The following is a 21,669-nucleotide window of genomic DNA, read 5'->3' as shown; positions in this document are numbered from 1 at the left end:
GGCTCACGCTTGTAATCTGAGCATTTTGGGATGCCGAGGCAGGTGGATCACTTGAGGTCAGGAGTTCAAGACCAGCCTGGCCAACATCTCTACTAAAAATACAAAAATTACCTGTGCGTGGTGGCACATGCCTGTAATCCCAGGTACTCCGGAGGCTGAGGCACGAGAATTGCTTGAACCCGGGAGGCAGAGGTTGCAGTGAGCCGAGATTGCACCACTGCACTCCAGCCGGGGTGACAGAGCCAGACTCCATCTCAAAAAAAAAAAAAGAGAGAGAAAGAAAAAAAAGAATTAAGGAACCATAATCTTAGCAATGGTGTGCAAGCAGATAGAGGGCCTGGGATTAGGGAGGCTCAGCTATACTATTACAAGGTGCTAAATATGAAATAACAATCTGCCAAAACAATGCTTTCAATTGTCAATTGGCTGCCAATTCATTCATTCATTCATTCATTCATTCACTTAATAGATATTTAATAAATGACTGTCGTGGGTCAGATACTATGCTAGGTACTATATATAAAATGGTAAACTTAGCTAATGGAGCTTCAGAATCTAATGGGTGAAGCAAATATCAATCAAATAATCCACAAGTAAATGTAAATGTTTAACCTGGTTAAATGTTATCAAGAAACCCTAGATTTTTTTTTTTTTAATTAAGGTAAAATTCACATATAGTAATCTTAGGTATACAATTTGATGTCTGTGTGTAACAGCCATCCTGATCAAGACACAGAACATTCTCATCACCTCAGAAAGTTCCCTCATGTCCCTTCCTATTTGATCTTCACCTCCCCCTAATAGGTAACCACAGTTCTGATTTTTATCTTCAGTATTATGTTTGCCTGTTCTTGAATTTCACGTAAGTCACTTTTTTTTGCACCACAAATGAGTCCAAGATTCATTCATATTGTTGTGTTTAACGATCATACATGTTTTAAAATTGTACTCCATTGTAAGAACAATATAAGCAACAAATTTTCTGTTGGTGAACATTTGAAGTGTTTCTAGTTTGGAGCTATTATGAATAAACCTGTAATGAACATTCACATATAAGTTTTTTGTGTATACATATATTTCATTTCTATTGGGTAAATTCCTAGGGAGTGGAATTACTAGGTTATAGGGTAGGAATGTGTTTAACCTTATGAAACTTCTCCCTCACCGGGCTTTTTTTTTTTTTTTTTTTTTTGAGACACATCTCGCTCTGTCACCCAGGCTGGAGTGGTGCAGTGGTGCAATCATGGTTCCCTGAGCCTCAGTCTCCCAGACTCAAGTGATCCTCCCACTTTAGCCTCCCTAGTAGCTGGGACCACAGGCATGCACCACCATACCTGACTAATTTTTTTATTTTTATAGAAATGGGATCTCCCTATATTGCCCAGGCTGGTCTCAAACTCCTGGGCTCAAGCCATTCTCCTGCCTTGGCCTCCCAAAGTGCTGGGATTTCAGGCAGGATCCACCATGCCTGGTTGAGCCCTAGATATTTTTTAAAAAAAATTATAGATTCATGGTCTTCAGTTCCAAGAAAGAATTCTGAGTCAGTCTGAGGTTCCTAGGCATGTATAATATGTAGTTTTTAAAAACTCCCCAGAACCAATGGTCTAAATTATATTGGTGGCGGTGGAAAGGAAGTTATTTTAGTCTAGTTTTCTTTTCCACCACAAAAGCATATAAATGTAAATAATTTTTTTCCCTGCCCAGCTACAAGCTTTCTCTGAACATTTTCCCCAACTCTAGCCATTAGCCCCAGTATTGAAATAGTCTCTCTTTTTAGTTTCTCTGGCGAAATGCAAAGCTCTGGTTTTTCTGCTCTTGCTTAAAGTGATATAAAAGCTCAGGGAGCTCCTTGAAGCAGCCCTTAGAATTGCTAAGATGACTAAAAAAGAAAACAAAAAAAAACCCTGATCTCTAGGGTGGAAAATAACTTTGGACAGAATAACAGTTGAGGGTGTGTGGCCCTGTGTACACTGGTAGGATTTTCTCTGGTGCTTTTACCTTTTTTCCGCTTACTATTCTACCTAGCAGCAAAAAATAGTCAACTGTGTTCTGGCTGCTGCCAACGTCTATGTTAAACAACTGTCTCTGAGTATCCAACCTAGTACCAGCCTAAATGGCTGTATATCACTAGAGAAGAAGCCTCTAGTTTCTAGGCAGAGAAACCGACACATAGGAATGGGAAGGGAGTCACTTAATGGATTAGGGGCTGGTTGGGCTAGGACCAGAACCCAGGTGGCCTGGCTCCCAGCCCAGCTGACCACACTGCTATCCACACAGCTTGGGCTGACCAAAGACAAGCAGCCCATTGAGCAACTGCACAAACAACAGTGAATGATGGATGGTCAGAGCAAGAAACAGGCACAAAGCAACTGCGACCCCATCACTTCCTGGCCCCTAAATTTCCAGGCAAGCCTATAAAGTGTGGTCACTTAAATGACTTTGACCAGCAACTTGGCCCAGATTTCAAATCTGGAGACTTTTTACGGTCACTGCCAAAAGAAAAAGTCTATCTTATATTGAGGGTAGAGTGCCTTTGAGCTCCACGTCTCGTTCTATTAAGTCTGTGGCAGTGGCATTAAGACTAGAAAGACATATTTATATGGGTATGACCTGGTTCTGGACAACTGTGGTGAAACAAGGCAACTTTCAGATTCTGAGGCTCCTCTTCTACAGATCTGTGCTCCCACGTCAGATTTAACTAGCAAAGGGTAGGTGTGGTCAGTGATTGTTGTCACAATCATTCCAGAATGCTTGTGTAGAGTTACTAGAATTTCAGTCATTTCGTTCTAAAGTATTTTCATCCCTCTCACCTTTCCAGAACAACACCCCTTTCAGCTCCTTTTCAACTGCTGTAGCCAACTGATTCTACCCCAGGGTCCCAAGCATCCACCCCATACCCCTCCAGTTCAGTTCAGTTAGAGTTCAGTTAGAGTCAATTTAGGTGACCAAATCTCATCCTGCTCTCCTCCTTAAATTTGCCACTAAACGGTAGCTAAAATTTGTGGTCCCTATATGCTTGAAGCCCAGGCCAAGTGGCTTTACTTGTCACTGTGTATTGTAAGTCTTGGATATGCCCCCATGCAAGGCACTCTGACTGGTTTGGCCTTAGTATGTATGGATGGCCTTGGGCCCAGCCCTAAATTTTCAATTCTAAACGCAGGTATATCCCTAAGAGATATAGCTGTCTAGGAAATTTCCCTGTTTCAGGTGTCAGTTTCCTATTCTGAGCTAGACAATTCTAAAATGTCTATGCCCTATGCCTCCCCTTTAGAAACTGAGGAAGAAGTGAGGGGAAAAAAACGTTGACTGGACTATTTGTTTTTACATAGGCATAATGGGCACAATTAGACAATAAGCATTATTTTGAATATGCAGACCAGGTTCTACAATGTTAGGAATCTGAATTAAAATTTCAGATGTCTTTGGTTAGAGTATAGCCGGGGCTGGCATCGTTTTGTGTTTGTCATAAAGAGGTATTTATTAAATGGCCTTTCTTTCTTGAAACAGTCCACACAGGCCTAATACTTATTCATTCATTCAACAAATATGGAAGCTCTACTATGTGGCAGGGATGGTTTATTATGTTCTCATAGCCATAGCTCATTGTCACTCATGTAGGACATATACAAGTTCTGCTACATATAATATAGTTTTATGTATTTTACTAAATTGTAAAACCTTTGATGTCTGGGATTATATCTTGTTAAATTTTGTATCCCCCTGTATCACTGAGCACAGTGATACACATCACAGGGATACAATACATGTTTGAATTATGCCACGTTTTAAAAGACATAACAGACGCACTATTTAACTTTTTTTTACTGTTAGCAGTCTAAAGCAGATGTATCAACAAGGTATCACTGTTATGCAAGTAAATAAATACTAAGTGTTTACAGAGAAGGGTATGTTCACTTCAAGAGTGAAGGAACAAGAGAAATCCGTACTTGGGTGGAGACTGGTCTGGAAGAAGCTAATTCTCCTCCGGTCAATCCAGAATAATTGTGTAGACTTACCAGAATTTCAGTCCTTTCATTCTGAAGTATTTATATCCCTCTCACCTTTCTACAACTACTCCACTGCTTTCAGCTCCTTCCTAACAGCTGTAGCCAACTGATTCTATCCCCGAGTCCTAAGAGTCCACTCTGTACTCCTCTAGCTCCGGTTCAAGAATGCTCCAGACCAGGAGCTTTAGGGACGCGGGTCAGGAAAACACGGGGTCACGCGCGGGGCAAGCGCCAAACTGGCCGCAGCCTGGGGAGCGGCGCTAAAGGCGGGGCTGCGACGGGGCGGAGCGGGAGGAGGCCTGGGGGCGGCCTGGGTGTCACCACCAACCCGCTCCGGCCGGAAACTGGCGCCTGTTTCCGGCCGGACAGCCGAAAGCCACCGATCCTGAACCAGCCGCCGGAGTCGGAGTGGCGACCGGGGTGTGGAGCGGGCAAAAAGCCACTGGGGGAGGCCAGTCCCGATCAGTGCCTTCTGGCTCCAGCTCCAGATCCTGTGCGGAGCAACAGCTGCGGTCGCCGTCTCCACCACCGCCTCCGCCTCCATCGCCGTCGGGGGAGGGGCCGGCCGGACCCCGGGGTCACTGCCGAGGAATGAGGAGAGGCGGTCGGGCCCCGCGCTCCGCCCCGGCCTAGGGCCTTGCCCCGGGAGCCGCGAGGGTAACGGAGCCCCCAGCCCTGACACCGTTCCCCGTCTGCTCCCGCCCCTCCCGGCTTCTCAGACTCGCAAACTCTGCTCCTCAGATCGCCACTGTCCCCTTTCTCCTTTCTGATTCTGTTTCACCCGAAGCCATCTCCCCTCGGCACTCCTTTCTCGCCCTGACTGCTCCTTGCTTCGTCCCAACCTTTCCTCCTTCCTTTCACCTGCGTCCTGCGTTCCCACCCCGCGCTCTCCAGCTCCCGGCCTCCCTTCCTGAGCTGCGCTGGGCAGTTTGGACGGTCCCCCCTTGTCAGCTAGACTTTCGGGAGGGATGGTGGAGTTTTAAGGTGATTAAGATGCAGTCTATTACCCCCACAGTAGGATAAAGTTCATTTAAAATCTCAATATGAAACTAAAATGAAAAGCAAACAAGCTAATTCTCCCTATTGATAGCCTCCCTAAGGTGCATACAGTAATGGAGGAAAGGCGAGAAAAAGGTGTGTGTGTATGTGTGAGAGAGAGACGGAGGTTGACGGATTCTAGGGCAATCTTAAGTAAGAACTTTAGAAAAAAGAAAAGTTGCTATGAGCCGATGGAAACTTTAGAAGCTGATGATGAGTAAGTAAGCCGGGGGCTGCGTGATCTCACTCTTCTCATAATTACTAGGTTAACGGTGTGGCTCCGGTCGGGATGGAATGGGATTTGTTTACTGGGCCGGCGTATTTTTAGCTTGTCGGCTCACAAGGTCCAGCGCTCAGAGTCTCTCTCTCCCTCCTCGTGGTAGTCTTTCTGTCTAACCTAGGTGGCTTCTCTGGGCACAATACAGCTGTAAAAATTTGAAAGTAGAAACTGACTGGTGGAATTTTATGGAAGAAGTTCCCCACAAACTTTTCAGGCAGCTTTTCATGAATGCAAAGCCAAGAATTAGCAGGACGTTGCCTTTTATTTTCCTTATCTTTTTATACGTACTACGTAACTCTTTACTTAGAAATTCACAGGCTGCTAATTTTTCAGTCTTTGGCCTCTAGTACTGTATATTTAGGAGATTTTTGAGGAGGCTGGATCCCTTTGTCTTTCAGAATCTGTTTCAAAGGTGGAAAAGGACAGAGTAGAGAAAGAGGTGGCGGTAAGACTGGCTCCAAAGAGTTGCTAACCCCTAAATATTTAAAAAACAGTTTCTGTGCTATGTAACTTCTGAAAACATTTGGAAAATTTTCTTCCTCCTAAATGAGATTGCATTCCTGATGGGGAGAAGACTTCAGGGACAGAAGCTAGGTGGCTAGGGAGAATCGGAGGTAGTTAAGTATTTGCCGTGTATAACTTACAAATACATTATGCGCAAACAATGAATTAATTATACTCTTTGTCTTCATTGTTTTTCAAGCAGTTCTTTTAACGTTTAGTAACCAACCTGCTGTGCTAGTCTACTGGTATTTTGAAGGCTGAACAAAACTGTAAAATAAATGAACTTGATGTTGCTCCTCTGCAGGCTGAATACCGGACCGTTCTAATTTCCGCTATTGACCCAGCTTGCCTCAGAGCACCTCCTTGACAAAGTGGCCAGTTACTATGTACTTAGAGATTGCAAATGAATGCAAGTATTAGCTCACAATAGGCATAATTAAGAAGGTAAATATGCTGAAAACATATATTCCAAAACCAAAATAGATTTTTTCGATTTTACCCTCATTTTTGATTATCAGCACCTTTCTGCCAATAATTATACGTTAACATGCATAATTTAGAATTGAACAGGTATCTGCTTTGGACATTACACTTTCAAGATAGAAGGAAAGATGGAAGGAAGATAGTTTCCAAACTAATTTTTTATTGTCGTTGCCTTATTTGACTTATTCCTTGCCTTTAATACCGAAGACTCCCTCAGAAAAAAAAATGTAAAACTTTGCCAAAGCAAGAGCTTGCTATCTACTGACTTGTATAAGGCAGGGTAACTGGTAATGAATGCTAATCGTTAGGTGGCCTTTAGTGGCCTTATGTTGCCAGCAACTTGGAAAATTTCCTAAAGCTTTGTTTAATCTTTCTTTTGAGACCCCTATTTAAAAAAAGATTTAATTTGAGATGAAAATCTAATTTTTAAAAACCACATACACCTTTCCCAGAATCTGTTGATGATCAATAATTGTTTTGATCTGTGTGAGTTGATTGGTGCCAATATTAGTGATGGTATCTGGGTAAATTCTATTTATAGCTGCATCTGGCAACTCCCCTAAGTTGAACTGCATACTTTATTCCAGGGCATGGGGATCAAAGGGGTTGAAGGAGCCTAGGAATGAGTGGAGAGCTGCCTGGTAGTCCACCACTATTTCTAGTTCTCAGAAGGCTTTATTTGCAATTTTGAGATTCAATGTATGTAACCAAAATAAGTATTCTGATTGTTATGAGGGCACTAAGTGCCACTTGTCAAAGTTTTGGAGCTCTTGAATATCTTAAGCGTGCTAAAGACACTGGCCATTATAGTGCATGTGTGTGTGTGTGTGTGTATGTGTGTATGAGTAGCCCTCTCCTTACCCTAAACGCTCATCCCACCAAAGGGAAAATCCTTAAACAGCGCTTTGAAATGTGACCTCAGCAGTGTCTTTCCTATGGAAACTTAGGAGCTGTGGAATAGCAGACTGTGGAATCTTTTTTGTAGCCTCTGATAAATTCAGGTAATTAAAAATTTGTGTAACTGGAAGACAGATACAGGGCAGTTTTTCTCATGAATGCCTGAATTCAGTTGACTTCTTAATATAATAGAAGGGAGTTGTTTGTTTGTTTTTAAATAAGCCATCCTTGCTGAGTAACGATTGAACACTGCTGTGGATAAAGCAGTCTCCATGCTCCAGTGACAGGCTTTAAGGAGGTATAAAAGATGTAAAGACATGTGTCCTTGCTCTTGGGGTTGAGGGTGGATGGGAAAGGTGGTATATAAATGGGAAGGCAGACTATTATAAGCTTTAACATTTAGGAAACAACATACAAAAGCAAATTTAACGTGCTGATAAGTATGTAAGGGCTGAGAAGACTTGAAGTAACAAAGAAAGAATCAGTGAAATAAATTAGGGGAGATTTCTGAGTCAATAAATTTTGAAATGGACTTGGGAGGCTATGGATGAGTCATAAAGAGGTATGGGCTATTGAGTTACATGGGTCTTCGTTCAGACCTTGGGTCTAGTTTTTACCATGTGACCTTGGACAAGTTAACTTCTCTTCCTTATCTGTAAAATGTGAGCATTCAAGTAAATGAAATAGTTATTGGGTTGGGAATAAAAGAAAAGAAAGGATCTTCCAAACAGAAAGTATAGAATGTACAGTGTGCAATGATGGTATGAATGACTAAGTTGTGAGTGGGGGGAATATATGAGAGTGACTGTAGAGAATGTGGGTTGGGCAAGTCATGGGTAGAGCAGGCAAGAGGGTGGAGGGGACTCAGAAGCCAGACTCTGTTGGGTGTTGATAGAAGGGTCAATAGAATCATTGTGGGTCCTTGAACAAAGGACGGATTTAATGAGAAATATTGAGCTCTTTGGTTCAGGGACTCAGGGACAAGGAGTCAGGCAGGCATCCATACATTGTGACTCTTATTTTCTTTACCATCCTGGCCTGAAAGGATACAGCCAGGAGGCCTAAGATTCCTTGTAGAAGTTGTTGTGTTTACACACCTTACTATGCTGAGCCTGCTTGTGCCTGTCTCATAGTGCACCATCCTGTGGGGGAAGTCTCAAGACTATGGCCGGATTCTCCTCAAGAGCTTATAGTAAGGACAGCATTATGTTTCAAGTGCATTTAACTCTCAGTTATCTCTGCTAATGTAGGGAGCACTGTTGTAGGTAACGCAGAACTTAATAAAGACATTTCTTGGTTATTTTCAACTGTGTTTTTTTAGGATTATATCTTATCCCTTTATTTCCTCTAAGAAATAGTTTTAGATAAGAAGAATTACTAAACTGTTATTTGTAGTGACCCACTATGAGTTTAATTCTTTGCTAGGTGCTATGGAGGACTAGGAAAAATGACAACTTTGTGCCCTTGAAAATACATTTTTTTTTTTGAGTCAGAGTCTCGCTCAGTTGCCCAGGCTGGAGTGCAGTGGCGCAATCTCAGCTCACTGCAAGCTCCACCTCCCGGGTTCACGCCATTCTCCTGCCTCAGCCTCCCAAGTAGGTGGGACTACAGGCGCCTGCCGCCACGCCAGGCTAATTTTTTTGCATTTTTAGTAGAGACGGGGTTTCACCATGTTAGCCAGGATGGTCTCGATCTCCTGACCTCGTGATCCACCTGCTTCGGCCTCCCAAAGTGCTGGGATTACAGGCGTGAGCCACCGCGCCCGGCCAATACATTATTTTTTAAACCAGATTTATTTTCATTTTTTGGGGATCATACTGATATTGAAATAAATTTGCATTTCTAAGCTTGTATTACCTGATGGCCAGGAGAGTACACTGATGATGATGAACAGTCAATCTTGTATTAAAGGTTTGGCCTTAGAACTCCATAAAATGAATAATCCATTTGTGGATAATTAAGACTAGACTACACTGAATATGTTGATAGACCAATTTCTTTTCAAAATCTGTATGGATTCAATATGGCCTCCTAGGCTGTCTGTCTTATGTCTGAGAATGACTGGCAGGTGATGCTTGTGTTCCAGCCAGAACGAGCCTTCACTCACAGTATCTGGACGAATGCCACTGCATTATGTTGTGTTGTTGAAGATTAAACCGGCTTTCTCAAAGGACTTGTGCTTTGTAGAGGCTCTTCCAGATATCAGTTGAAAATCTGTCAGACTTTTCCTCCTGTAGGAAAGTTGTTTGAAAAATATGTCCAGTTAAAAAAAAAAAAAAAAGAATGGGCTGAAGTGTCCACATTTAAGAAGTAAACAAAATCACATGCCATTCTTTCATCCTTTTTTTTTTTCCTCCAGTTGACTTGCTTTCCTCTATCCCTGCCACCCTCTTCCACCTCTTTATAATCATTAGCAAACTGTGATGTCACTAGCACAGGATTATTATTTACTTCTTGAATCAGGAGATTGTAGTATTTCTGAGCTAGAAATCAGGTGGAAAAGTCAGGAATCTTATTTTATACAACTAGATAGGGATTATTTTCGACTTTTTTTTTTAGGATTATACTTTATCCCTTTATTTCCTCTAAGAGACAGCTTTAGATAAGAAAACTACTAAACTGTTATTTGTAGTGACCCGCTACGAGTTTAATTCTTCGCTAGGTGCTACGGAGGATTAGGAAAAATGACAACTTTGTGTCCTTGAAGAGTTTACAGTCCAGCTGGGAGTAAGGAGAATAAGAAGGAATGAATACTTGCTGAGCCTCTTAATATGCCAGACAAAATTTTAAAATGTAAAACTATATTGTTAGTTGCATAGTACAGACCTAATACCATAGGTATTTGGGGAGAAGAATACTCAGGTAGTTATGTCACAAATGAATTATAACTCATTTCAGATCTTAATAAATAGGCCAGACATGGTGGCTCATGCCTGTAATCCTAGCTACTCAGGAGGCTGAGGCAGGAGAATCACTTGAATCCAGGAAGTGGAGGTTGCAGTGAGCTGAGATGGCACCACTGCACTCCAGCCTGGGTGACAGAGCAAGACTCTGTCTCAAAAATAAATAAACAAAAGATAAATAAAAGTGTATTAGGTACAAGGGATGAAGATGAAGAGGATAACAAAACATTTCATATTGGAGCTGAAAGGGATCAAGCAAAAGCCTGGAAACAGGACTATACCTGAGATGTTCTTGGGGCAGTGAGGAGACTAACTTGAGTGGCAGTGAGCAGTAGTGAAATGAAGGTGGGTAGGTTGGTTTGGAGCTATGTTTATAGAGGGTGTTAAAAAGCCAGGCATATATATATATATATAAAATTATTATTTTTTTGAGACAGGGTCTTGCTCTGTCGTCCAGCTCAGACTGGAGTGCAGTGACTCAGTCTTGGCTCACTGCAGTCTCCGCCTCCTGGGTTCAAGCGATTCTTGTGCCTCAGCTTCCCGAGTAGCTGGAATTACAGGCGTGCACCACTGTGCCCAGCTAATTTTTGTATTTTTAGTAGAGACAGGATTTCACCATGTTGGCCAGGCTGGTCTCAAACTCCTGACCTCAAGTGATCCACCCACCTCAGCCTCCCAAAGTGCTGGGATGACAGGCATGAGCCACCATGCCCAGTCAACTTTATATTTTAAATGATAGAAGATTTTTGAATAGAATAGCGGTATGATGATACTAATACACAGGCTGGCTTGGAGGGAATGGAGATTGACACTGGGGGTGTGTGAAATGATGAGGCCCGAGTTAGAGTTGTGGAGGTTAGGCTAAGGAGAGGAAAGAGTGAAAAAGAGACTGTGAAGGAAAAATGGAAATTAATGAGGACTGGATGTGGGAGATGAAGAAGGGTAATGAGTCAACTACGACTGTGACACATTATGGCTGGGTGTCTGAGACATTGACTGAAATAAAAAAGTTAGGAAGCTTTCCTCATTTTAGGGAAATATGATGAGTATAATTTGGGATGTGTTGGATTTAAAGTGGCAATGAAATGTCCAAATGAAGGCCATCCTGGGTGTGAGCTGGGGTAGAGATGGGGGTAGGTTTGGGAATGCAGTTTTGCAATTCATGGCCTAGATGTGTTAGCTGTAGCCAAGATAATTAATAAGCTCTCTGAGGACTAGAGTTTAGGGAAAGAGCAGAAGGGCAAAGAAAATGGTACTGATAAACTTAAACACGTCTAAACCTAAACACGTCTCCTATCTTGTAAACACTGTCCTAGGCACTGAGATGGAGGTAAGGCAGACAAGGAACCCACGAGGAGCGTATGGGTCTAGTGGGAGGAGACAGATATGTAAATATATAGATGGAATGAAGTGTGATAGATGCTGTGATAGAAGTATGTAGTAGGGAGAGTGGGAGCCCAAGGGTCAGTTCTCTCTTGGGCACACAGAGGTTGGAAAGAGCCTCACCGAGGAGTTAGCATTTGAGTTGAGCCTTGAAAGATTAATTAAGGATATACTCTACAGATGACAAGAATTACATTCCAGTCTCAGAAAATACCATGAACAAAAGCTTAAAGGAATGAAAGCCAGACTTTTTCAGGTAACTTTTACTTAATCATTATGACGAGGATGGGATGGAGGGCAGGCTGAAGAGGTAGGCAGTGCTGGATCATACAGAGCTTTATCTTACACTGCAGTATATGATGAACCATTTAATAAGTTTCACATCCTAGAAAGATCATGTCAGTGGTGTGTAGGGTGGATTGGAGATGGAGAAAGCAAAAGTCCTTTCAGTAACTTCATTATGCTGAACACATTTATTGAGAGTGATCATATTTACAGAATCCTGGAATCAGACAACTGGAGGGACTGCTATGCTTTCTTAGTTTTCCTCATTCACTTTCAAATAGAATACTTGAGGTTTACGCAGGATCACAGAAGTGGGTCTGTGATAGCTTGGTCTAGAATTCAGTCTTCAATATGTACTAGGTGATTAATAAAGGTGAGTTCACCTCTCTGTTCTCTCCCAAGTCCCATTTCAGTGTTTGTGTCATTCTGCCACATTGCATTGTACTAGAAGATAGAAGGACTCAATGTCATTCCATTCTACTGTCTTTTTTTAACCAGTCCAGACTGAATAGAGGTATTTTCTTAGGTCTGACTGAGAAAGATGTGCCCTGAGAGTACCATTGGGAAGAGGGGCAGTTCAGTGCCCTGGACTGGGCTGAATAGGTGTTAGGATTTTTTTGCTGTAGTGATTCAGATGTAGGAGAATGTCAAGGTATTTGTTCTGTTGAGTGTCTTTATCTCTGCCACTAAGCTCCCTTTAAGTTGTTTTCTTTTAAACTTAGTTTTAATTTGTGCCACTGAAACTTGTTAAATAAGCTATGATAAATGGGCACTGATTAAAAGTATATTTATCTTAAAAAAAAGAATATTTATCTAAACAAAGTTGAGAAAAGTTCAGAGAAGAAACCCAAACAGACACAATTTTGAGCCTACAACCCAAATTTGATGGACATTAACATTTTGTCTTATTTGTTTTATATTTCTTTCTTTAAAATATTAAATACCCAGATTCTGCATCTTCCCTGTATTTTTATTTTCATTGGATTTTTATGGAGGGAAATTGTTTGGTTTTCAAGTGTGGTTTTAAAGTGCTAAGCAAGAGTTTGGATTTTGTGTTTTAGTCACTTTTGCTGGAGGAGAACAGAACAGGGTAGAGGGCATCATCTAAGTCCTTAGGTACTCCTGGGAGAAGTTGGCACTTAAGGACGTGTGGAAGGATGGATACCTTCCATTGATAGGCCTTCCTCAAAACTTGTCTGAGTTGTAATTTTTAAATTATTTTCTCTGGGCTCTGTCAGCATCTTCCCCAGGGAAGGGCCTTGGTTTGGAAGCTGTCCACTTTAGCAGAGCTGCCAAGTCTTAATTCTTTCTCAAGTGGGCAAGGGTACATTTTGTTTTTGTTTGTATTTGGGAGAGGGAAGGGGTGGATAGAGAGGAGGCACAGAATAGCTACTCACAGTGAGTACTTATCTGAATTCCTGTGTAACTGGAAGTTTCCTTGACTGTTTTAGGGGAGATAACTTGGTTACACTGGCATTTAAATTATGTGGGAAGGTGGTTTTTCACTCCCCTCCGCTATCTGATTTGAGATGGCAGTAAACCTTCTTATCCATTGTTGTCAGTCCCCACTCTACCCTGTTCTAAGCTCCGCTTGTGCATGCTGTTTGAGGGATGTGAAGGCTCCTCTTCACTCTAAAACTGAACAAGTCAGATATCTCCTTATAGTTTCGGGAAGCCATTCTGCTCCTTAGTGTTTTTGTGTTGACTCCTCTATTCTTCCAATCACCTGGCCCTTTATTAATTTTACAATTTTGCATAATGAGATATTTCAAACATTTAGAAAAGTTCAGGGGAAAAACTCAAACAATTTTGAGTCTGCAACCCAAATTTGATGGACATTAACATTTTGTCATAGTTGTTTTAGATGTCTTACTCTCTTTAAAATATTAAATGTTATAGATATAGCTGAAGTTCCACCCTGCATCCTTTCTTCCTTCCTCTTTCTCAGGAAATGACTACTGGCCTGAATTGATGTGTTCATTCCTTCATGTTTTATACTCCCCCCCCCCACATCTTTATTTATTTATTTATTTTTGAGGTGGAATCTTGCTCTGTCACCCAGGCTGGAGTACAGTGGCGCAATCTCTGCTCACTGCAACCTCTGCCTCCCGGGTTCAAGTGATTCTCTTGCCTCAGCCTCCCAAGCAGCTGGGATTACAGGTGCATGCCACAATGCCCAGGTAATTTTTGTATTTTTAGTAGAGACGGAGTGTCACCCTATTGACCAGGCTGGTCTTGAACTCCTGACTTCAAGTCATCTGCCCACCTTGGCCTCCCAAAGTGCTGGGATTGCAGGCATGAGCCACCACGCCCGACCCCACATATGTATTCATAGGCAACATATAGTTTTGTTTTGAAATCTTACATACATAGAATCATGTATGTATCCTTTTGCAACTTTTTTTCTCAAGATTGCTTTTCAGGTATGTCTACAGGTAGATCTAGTTCATTCAGTCACCTAAGTTTTAAACCTGTTTTCTCCATTGCCCTCCCCACTTGTCCTGTTTTTTTGTTTGTTTGTTTTTTGTTTTCTTTTTTTTAAGACAGGGTCTTGCTCCGTCACCCAGGCTGGAGTGTGGTAGCGCCATCTTTGCCCACTGCAACATCCACCTCCCAGGTTCAAGTGATTGTCCTGCCTCAGCCTCCCAAGAAGCTGAGACTACAGATGCGCGCTACCACACCTGGCTAATTTTTGTATTTTTTCGTAGAGACAGGGTTTCCTAATGTTGGCCAGGCTGGTCTCAAACTCCTGACCTCAAGTGATCTGGCCGCCTCGGTCTCCCAAAGTGTTAGGATTACAGGTGTGAGCCACTGTGCCCAGTTCCCACTTGCCCTGTTTTTTTTTTTTTTTTTTTTTTTTTTTTTAATTAAAAAAAACTTACCCATTCATAAAGTCCCAGTGTAAACTATCTCTTCCACAAAAATGTTCCTGATTTTCTTTTTTCTCCAGCAGGATATAATCTTTCCTACAACTGAATCTTCCTATCATTTTGTTGGTACTTGTCATGTAGTAGCTGTGTATTTTTGTATTTTGGTTTATTTGTGCCCTTGGCATGCCTCTTCTACTATACTGTAAGCTCTTTGAGAGCAGATAAGTAGTCTCTTTTTCTTTGTATCCCTTATGAGGCATGCTGTAGAAACTTACACATAGTAGGCATTTAGACACTGTTCGTGACTAAATAGATTATGAACAACAACAAAAGGCCATCTGTTATGTTGGTGAACTATTAATTTGACTATTGGGGTGGACCCCATGAAAAATAAAGCTTATAAACAAACACTTGGCACTGAAAATTACATAAAAATGCCCATAAATGGTAAAAGTAGTCAAGACTAACTTCCTGCAGGGGTGAGAAAAAACATTTCTTGGAAAATGAAATGGAAATTAATAGGTGATAGCATCCCAATTGGGAAACTCCTGGGAATTAATCCTGTTGGCTTTTGAGGCAGTGTATTCATGTGGCCAGACTCATTTCACTAGCTATCAGATTCTGCTTTTGTCATCAAGGTCTTGACACCTTCACAGGAGATGGAGATGGGCCTTAAGAAAAGGCAGCCTGTCTATTCACTTAATAAAGACTGCTGAGGACCAACATGTGTATCCAATTATTGGATACACCCATTCACACATATCTATGTACATGTACTTTTCACCGCACTCCTTTTTTTAATGATGAGGCCAGGTTGTGTATCAGCATATTTTGAAGCTTTTAATTCTGTAACATATAGTCCCAATATAACATTGTTTTGGCCTTATGGAAGCTCCTCCCACCCCCAAGTAGGAAATTAATATTAAGTTAAACTATATGAAATTGCCATTTTGTAGGTTAAAAGCAATCAACTCTTGACAATTTTGATTGGTTAAACCAACACGTTGTGATTTCCTTTTGGCATTCAGAAAGGCAATATAATGGACCTTTTTGAAGTAGATAATCCCAAATCCAATTTTTTTTTTTTTTTTTTTTTTAGCTAAGGTCTTGCTATGTCACCCAGTTTGGAATAGAGTGGCACGATTGCAGCTCACTGCAGCCTTGAGCTCCTTGGCTCAGGTGATTCTCTCACCTCAGCCTCCCAAGAAGCTGGGATCCACAGGTGTGTGACACCATACCTAGCTAATTGTTTACATTTTTTGTAGAGAGGGGTTTTGCTGTGTTGCCCAGGCTGATCTCGAATTCCTGGGTTCAAGCGGTCTTCCTGCTGCCTCCCAAAGTGTTGGGATTACAGGTGTGAGCCACTGTGCTCGGCCCATTTATACGTCTAAAATGCATTTCTGAACTTTAATTTGCAGGGGATTTTCTTTTGCAGTTATCTTTAGCTCAGATCTTTAATAAATGCTTTTTATTTCTGAGCACACATTTAGTATATTTGAGAAGGTGGAGGGGGAACGTATGAGAGTTGTAGGCCACAACAGGCTCTAGGAAATAAGCCTGAGATTAACATTTTTGCTGTAAATATCTCCATGTTATTGAGTTGTCTTTAATGAGGTTATAGTTCCTATGAGTAAATGACTTATTCCCCCCCTTACCTGCTACCCCCATGTCTCCTCTCTAGTCTTGGTAAGGAGATCTGGTTGGGGGCGAAAACCACAGAAAAAGATGATTGCCCATGTCTCTTTGATGTCATTTGGGGTAAAAGGAAAGAGGGCAAGAGCCCTAGTTCCTAGCACCAGATTGTTGACCTTGTGGCTCCCAGAGCTGTTCTTAGGGTTGGGGGTGGGCGCGGGAGGAGAATGCATAAGACAGGGGAAAGAGCAAAGAAGCAGAGTAGGTAGGAGTCAGCAGATGTTATAAAATAGGATTGAGGAACAGGAGCAGAAAGAAGGGGATAGGTATAAACATTTAAAGGGCTTCTGTTTCCTCTCATTCTTCAAAATCTGGCTTAGAATTCTTTATAAGCCTTTTATCTTAACTATATCAAAGTTGCATCCAGGCTACACTCTACAGATACCTACTTAGAGAATATTATAGATAGAATGCAGCTTTGAAAGTACCAGTGCTGTGTTCTAAAATAGTTCTTTGAAAAGTCAGGGTCATTTTAAATGAGTTGGTCTGCTAGTGACTTTTGAATCATTAATAGCTAACATCAAAAGAAAAGGAGCGAATTCCTCTGAGGCTTTAGTGTTAATAAATATTGATATTTATATAAAGGTAGTCGCATGTGAAGAATTAAGGCATGACAATGGGAAAATACAATGACACTAACTAACAAAAATGTAGTTTATTTATTTATTAGAGACAGGGTCTCACTGTGTTGCCCAGGCTGGTTTTGACCTCCTGGGCTCAAGCCATCCTCCCACCTCAGCCTCCTGAGTAGCTGGGACTGTAGGTGTGTGCCACCATGCCTAGCTCCAACAAAAATATATTTTAGAAACTTACCTTCTCTTATGTGTTCCATTGTGAGCATCTGGTTTTGCCTCCCTTGAACTGGTAGCTCACCTGGCTAGGTATGAAACCATCCATTTCCTGAAAATGTCTATCAGTTCTAAGGGACAGGATTCTCTGACATGAACAATACTTGGTCCCTGTTGTTTACTGACCATGGATAGAGACTTTCCATACCCCTTCTTAGAACTCTGAAAATATAATTTGAGAGTTAGACTTAAGAGTTTCTGTGTCCTAGCTTCTTTGCTTGCCTGAAATAAATTCCTGGCTATTTGGCACCAGGTGTCTGGTCATTTTAACAACTTTAAGTTCCTTCTTTCTCACGTCTTTGTAATTTTGTATAATATACTAGTTCATTATGAAAACTGAGATTTAAATCATCTGTGCGAATTTCCCTTGATGTTTGCTGCCTGATTGAAACTACAAATTCCTTTCCACCGAACACTTGCTGTGCACTGGAATCTGGGCACGATGCACTAAGGAGATGCCAAGGAAGTGTCACCCAGTAAATAAATAAGCAGGAGGAGAACTGGCCCCTTGGGAATTTATATTCTGGGTTACATAGGACATGGTTACATGTAGATAAATGCATATAAAGAAAAAAATGTGAGAAACAAATATAGGCTATGTAGAAGTATATATAATATCATATAGCATTTTAGAACTGAAAAGAGATTTACATATTGTCATTTTCTAGGTGAGGAAAACGAGACCCAGAAAATTTAAATGACTTGTCTAAGGTAGTAGTTACTATCAACAGTGTATTGGATGTCTGTTCTCTGAAAAGTGAGGCCTCCGGTATATTATAGAAACAGTCAAAGTCATTAAGAACTCACTAATTATTTGTGAACACTGAACATTTGCATAAATAGATGAATAGTAATACAAAGTCCTAGGTACTAAGTACCAAGTGAGGAGTACAGTTACATAGCTTTATAGAAGTTTAAAGGGAATAGATAGGGAAAAATTTTACCTTTATGGTAATCTAGACCTTAGAGGAGAGAGAAATATAGTGGGGAAACGTTCAAGGTGGAGGACCAGTGAGCCGAGCTCACCTTGTTTTGGGGGCAGGAAAAGCAGTTTGTGGCACAGTGTTTTACCTAGGAGGGCAATAAGATCAGTAAAGTTAGAGTTAGATAAATTGGAGCAAGACTTAAACCTCAGCCAAAGGAATTTGGTTTTTATACTTATAGTGAAAAATATCTGAGTAGGGAATTGTATTGTATGAATTAGTATTTTAGGACAACTGATTTAGCCTTGTGGTATAAAATAGAGGATACCAGTTAGAGGACTGTTATAATAGTCCAGGAAAAAGACTGTCTACAAGGGTAATGGTAATACAGAAAGAGGGAGAGATTTGAGTAATTTGAAGAGAGATAAATAGAATTTGGTAATTGATTATTGTGAAAAAGGTTATATAAGAATGATCACACATTTTCAGTCTGGGTAATAGCAATAGGGAGAACTGGGTTTGGTGGGTTTCTGATGCCTCTCCAAAGTGGGGTAGCTTGGTAGACAGCATTGAAAGGTACTGAGTCTGGCTCAGCATTCTCAGTGGATACTGAATTCAGGGTTTAAGTTACTGGTTTATGTTTGCATGCCTAGTAAGTAGTAGGACTTGGTGTGTATAGTTTGTTCTTTTGATGGTTGTTTAGTGCTCTTTCTAGTAGATCACATTGCTTGAGAGGAGATGGATCAAGTGGTTAAAAACACAGAACGATGCCTGGAAAACGAAATGGGAAGTTGAAGACCACATTATGGTGAGGTTTAACCACAAACTGTTTCAGTTCCTTGTGGGTTTTCCTTATATTTAGACACAAAATGTGTGTACTTATGTCTATCAGGCTCTTAATGCAACAGTGGCCTGGGTTTCTTAGAGCTATCTTCTGAGATTCAATTCTTCATATTCAAGGGGAAATATTTCTTCAGATTTTGGATTTAACTGCATATTCTCTCTGACTCCCAATTTGAAGATACAATTAGTGTCCCCCCGCCCACTGTCCCTGCAAGAAGGTAGGCTTGCTTGAGTTGAAAGCTGTGGGTGAAGTAGCCTCAAAGGCCCATTAGTCTTTTTTTTAGTAAAAGGAAGAGAGCTTTAGACTAAAATCTTTCAGGCTTATTTACCCTGTCAGCAGTTAAAAACAATTTACTGACATAGATCCTATTACCTGAAAGGGAGAGTAAATACTATAAATCAATTGAGTATTTTTGCTAATAGGAGATTTTTTTACGGGGTTGAATAGCCTTAGATCTTTTGTATTTGCTTTTAAAATACATAGTCAGGCATATTTAAGATGTGACTCATTCCTACCCCTTTTCTTGTTTTCTTCTTTTGCCAGACTTTTGTTTATGTGATAACAGATACTTGAGGATTGAAAATACAATTTTCTGAATCAGCTAACACTTGTTATGCACCTACCATAAGGAACTGACACTGTTACTTAATTTCGTCTGCCAAGACTAAATATTCTCGGATTTTTTGACTAGGAACTCAGCTGCTTCCTGGAACTCAGCTCCTTGCTCTCACAGTCTTAAGCATTTTAAAATGTTTTCTACTAGGTAATGCTCACAAAAAATCCTTGTGCCTGTTCTTAAGCTGCTAACTCCAGAGTAAGCACCACTCATCCTAGGTATGGCCCATGGTGATAGTAGTAAACATCTAATGCTTGGCTTCTTCCATGCTTATCCCATCTTATTCTTTGCCACAGCTCGTCTGTCATAACGTTTGACCTGGCTGGAGAATAAAGGGAAGAAAACTTTACTATGTAGTAGTGAGATCCTAGCCTGAGTTATACTAAACACTTTATATACACCTCATTTATACTCATGACAATTCCATAAAATAAATACTCTTATGCCACCTTACAGATTAATTCATTCAAAGTATGTATTAGTGTGATTTAGGCACTGTTTAAGGTCCTGAGGATACTATAGTGAATGTCAGATGAAGTATCTGCTAAGCAATAGAGACGTTAAATAATTTACCCAAGGTCACAAGTCAAGAAAGTAACAGGTAGGATTTAGGTACAGCTCTAACGGATTCCAAAAGGAATGTCTGCAACCATTGTTACGTCATGCCACTGTTTACATATGTTGGATGTTCTCTGTGAATATATAAAGGCATAAAAATAGGTGGAACCCCGGTTTTTTTTGTGTGTGTTTTTGTTAAAAATGTTCTTGATGAATCTGAGAAAGAAATGTGTCTTGGTGCTGAAAAGCATACCTGCACAATAATGCTTCTCCTCTCTTCCTCTCGCCTCTCCCTTCTCCCTCTCCACTCACTTGTACCTGGATATAAACTGGACAGTGTGACCTGCTTTGGCATTTGAATGTGTTTGTGCTTTGAGAACTAGAAGAATGTTGTTTGCTCGTTTTTTTTGGCTTCCTGAAAGTTCGTGCCTACTTGCAGGTTCTTTCTTGTAGCACAATGGTGAGTAATGTGTTGTTAACACTGTAATGTGGTCATGCGAGTTGGAATTTTTTTTGTTTTCCCTCAGTTCTCTCTGATGAGTATGCAGGTAGGGACTCTTGAGTCAAACTTGCCTGCTCAATTCATTCAAATAGAAAAAGCTTTCTGTATTCAGAGGACTAGAAAAGAGTTTTGAGGTTGGGAACAACACCAAGATCCAATGTCTTTTGCACAGCTGAAATTCAGTTTTGTTAGCGTTCTATGTTTATTCTTTAACTTGTGTTATCTAAGAGAGAACTTGTTTTAGATTATGGCCACTATTATCATGTGCCATACCTGGGATGAATGGTCTTTACTCTGGAGTTAGCATCTTCAGAACAGGTGCAAGGATTTATTTTGAGCATTACCTAGTAGAAAGCTTAAAAAAAATGCTTAAGACTTAGAGCGAGTAGCTGAGCTCCAGTAGGAGTTGAGTTCCAGTTGAGTTCTAAGGATTAATTAGGTGGGATCATGGTTGCCACTGTTTTTTCTTTCTTTCTTTCTTTTTTTCTTTTTCTTTTTTTTTTTTTTTTGAGGTGGAGGTTTGCTTTGTCACCCAGGCTGGAGTGCAGTGGCACGATCTTGGCTCACTGCAACCCCTGCCTCCCAGGTTCAAGTGATTCTCCTGCCTCAGCCTCCCAAGTAGTTGGGATTACAGGCACATACCACCATGCCCGGCTAATTTTTGTATTTTTAGTAGAGACAGGGTTTCACCACTTTGGCCAGGCTGGTCTCTAACTCCTGACCTCAATTGATCCACCTGCTTCAGCCTCCCAAAGTGCTGGGATTACAGGTATGAGCCACCGTGCCTGGCCAAGGTTGCCAGTATTAGAACTGTCTGGTATTGGAAAGCTAATCACTTTAGTACTGGGGATCCAGGAGTATCTGGGCATGGTTCATGAGGTTAGCGAGATAATTTATGTGGATGTATCTAACCCACAAGTAATGCATGGTACTTTAATTAGGTGCACAATAAACGTTAAATCTTCAAAAGGTCCTTGAATGCTAAATATTGTCAGTTTTTCTAGAGCAGCTTCTTCATTATTAGTATTCCTTCTGT

General features: G+C 41.0%; 1 protein-coding gene across 3 annotated transcripts in view; it reads left to right on the top strand.

Moving 5' to 3' along the window:
- The first annotated feature begins 4,438 nt into the window (after positions 1 to 4,438).
- The window catches only part of OTUD7B (OTU deubiquitinase 7B), a 72,908-nt gene continuing 55,677 nt past the window's right edge, over positions 4,439 to 21,669 (top strand). Inside the window, exon 1 of one of the 3 annotated variants that reach the window (XM_003892559.4) lies at positions 4,439 to 4,664. The gene's annotated coding sequence lies outside the window, so the exon portion shown is untranslated. The other 2 variants (XM_009180251.3, XM_017946730.3) reach the window with 2 other exon arrangements.

This window comes from Papio anubis, chromosome 1 (genome assembly GCF_008728515.1).
Source record: "Papio anubis isolate 15944 chromosome 1, Panubis1.0, whole genome shotgun sequence".
NCBI classification, from domain to species: Eukaryota; Metazoa; Chordata; class Mammalia; order Primates; family Cercopithecidae; genus Papio; species Papio anubis.
Note: the sequence above shows the minus strand (reverse complement) of the source record. Positions and strands in the feature narration are given on the sequence as shown.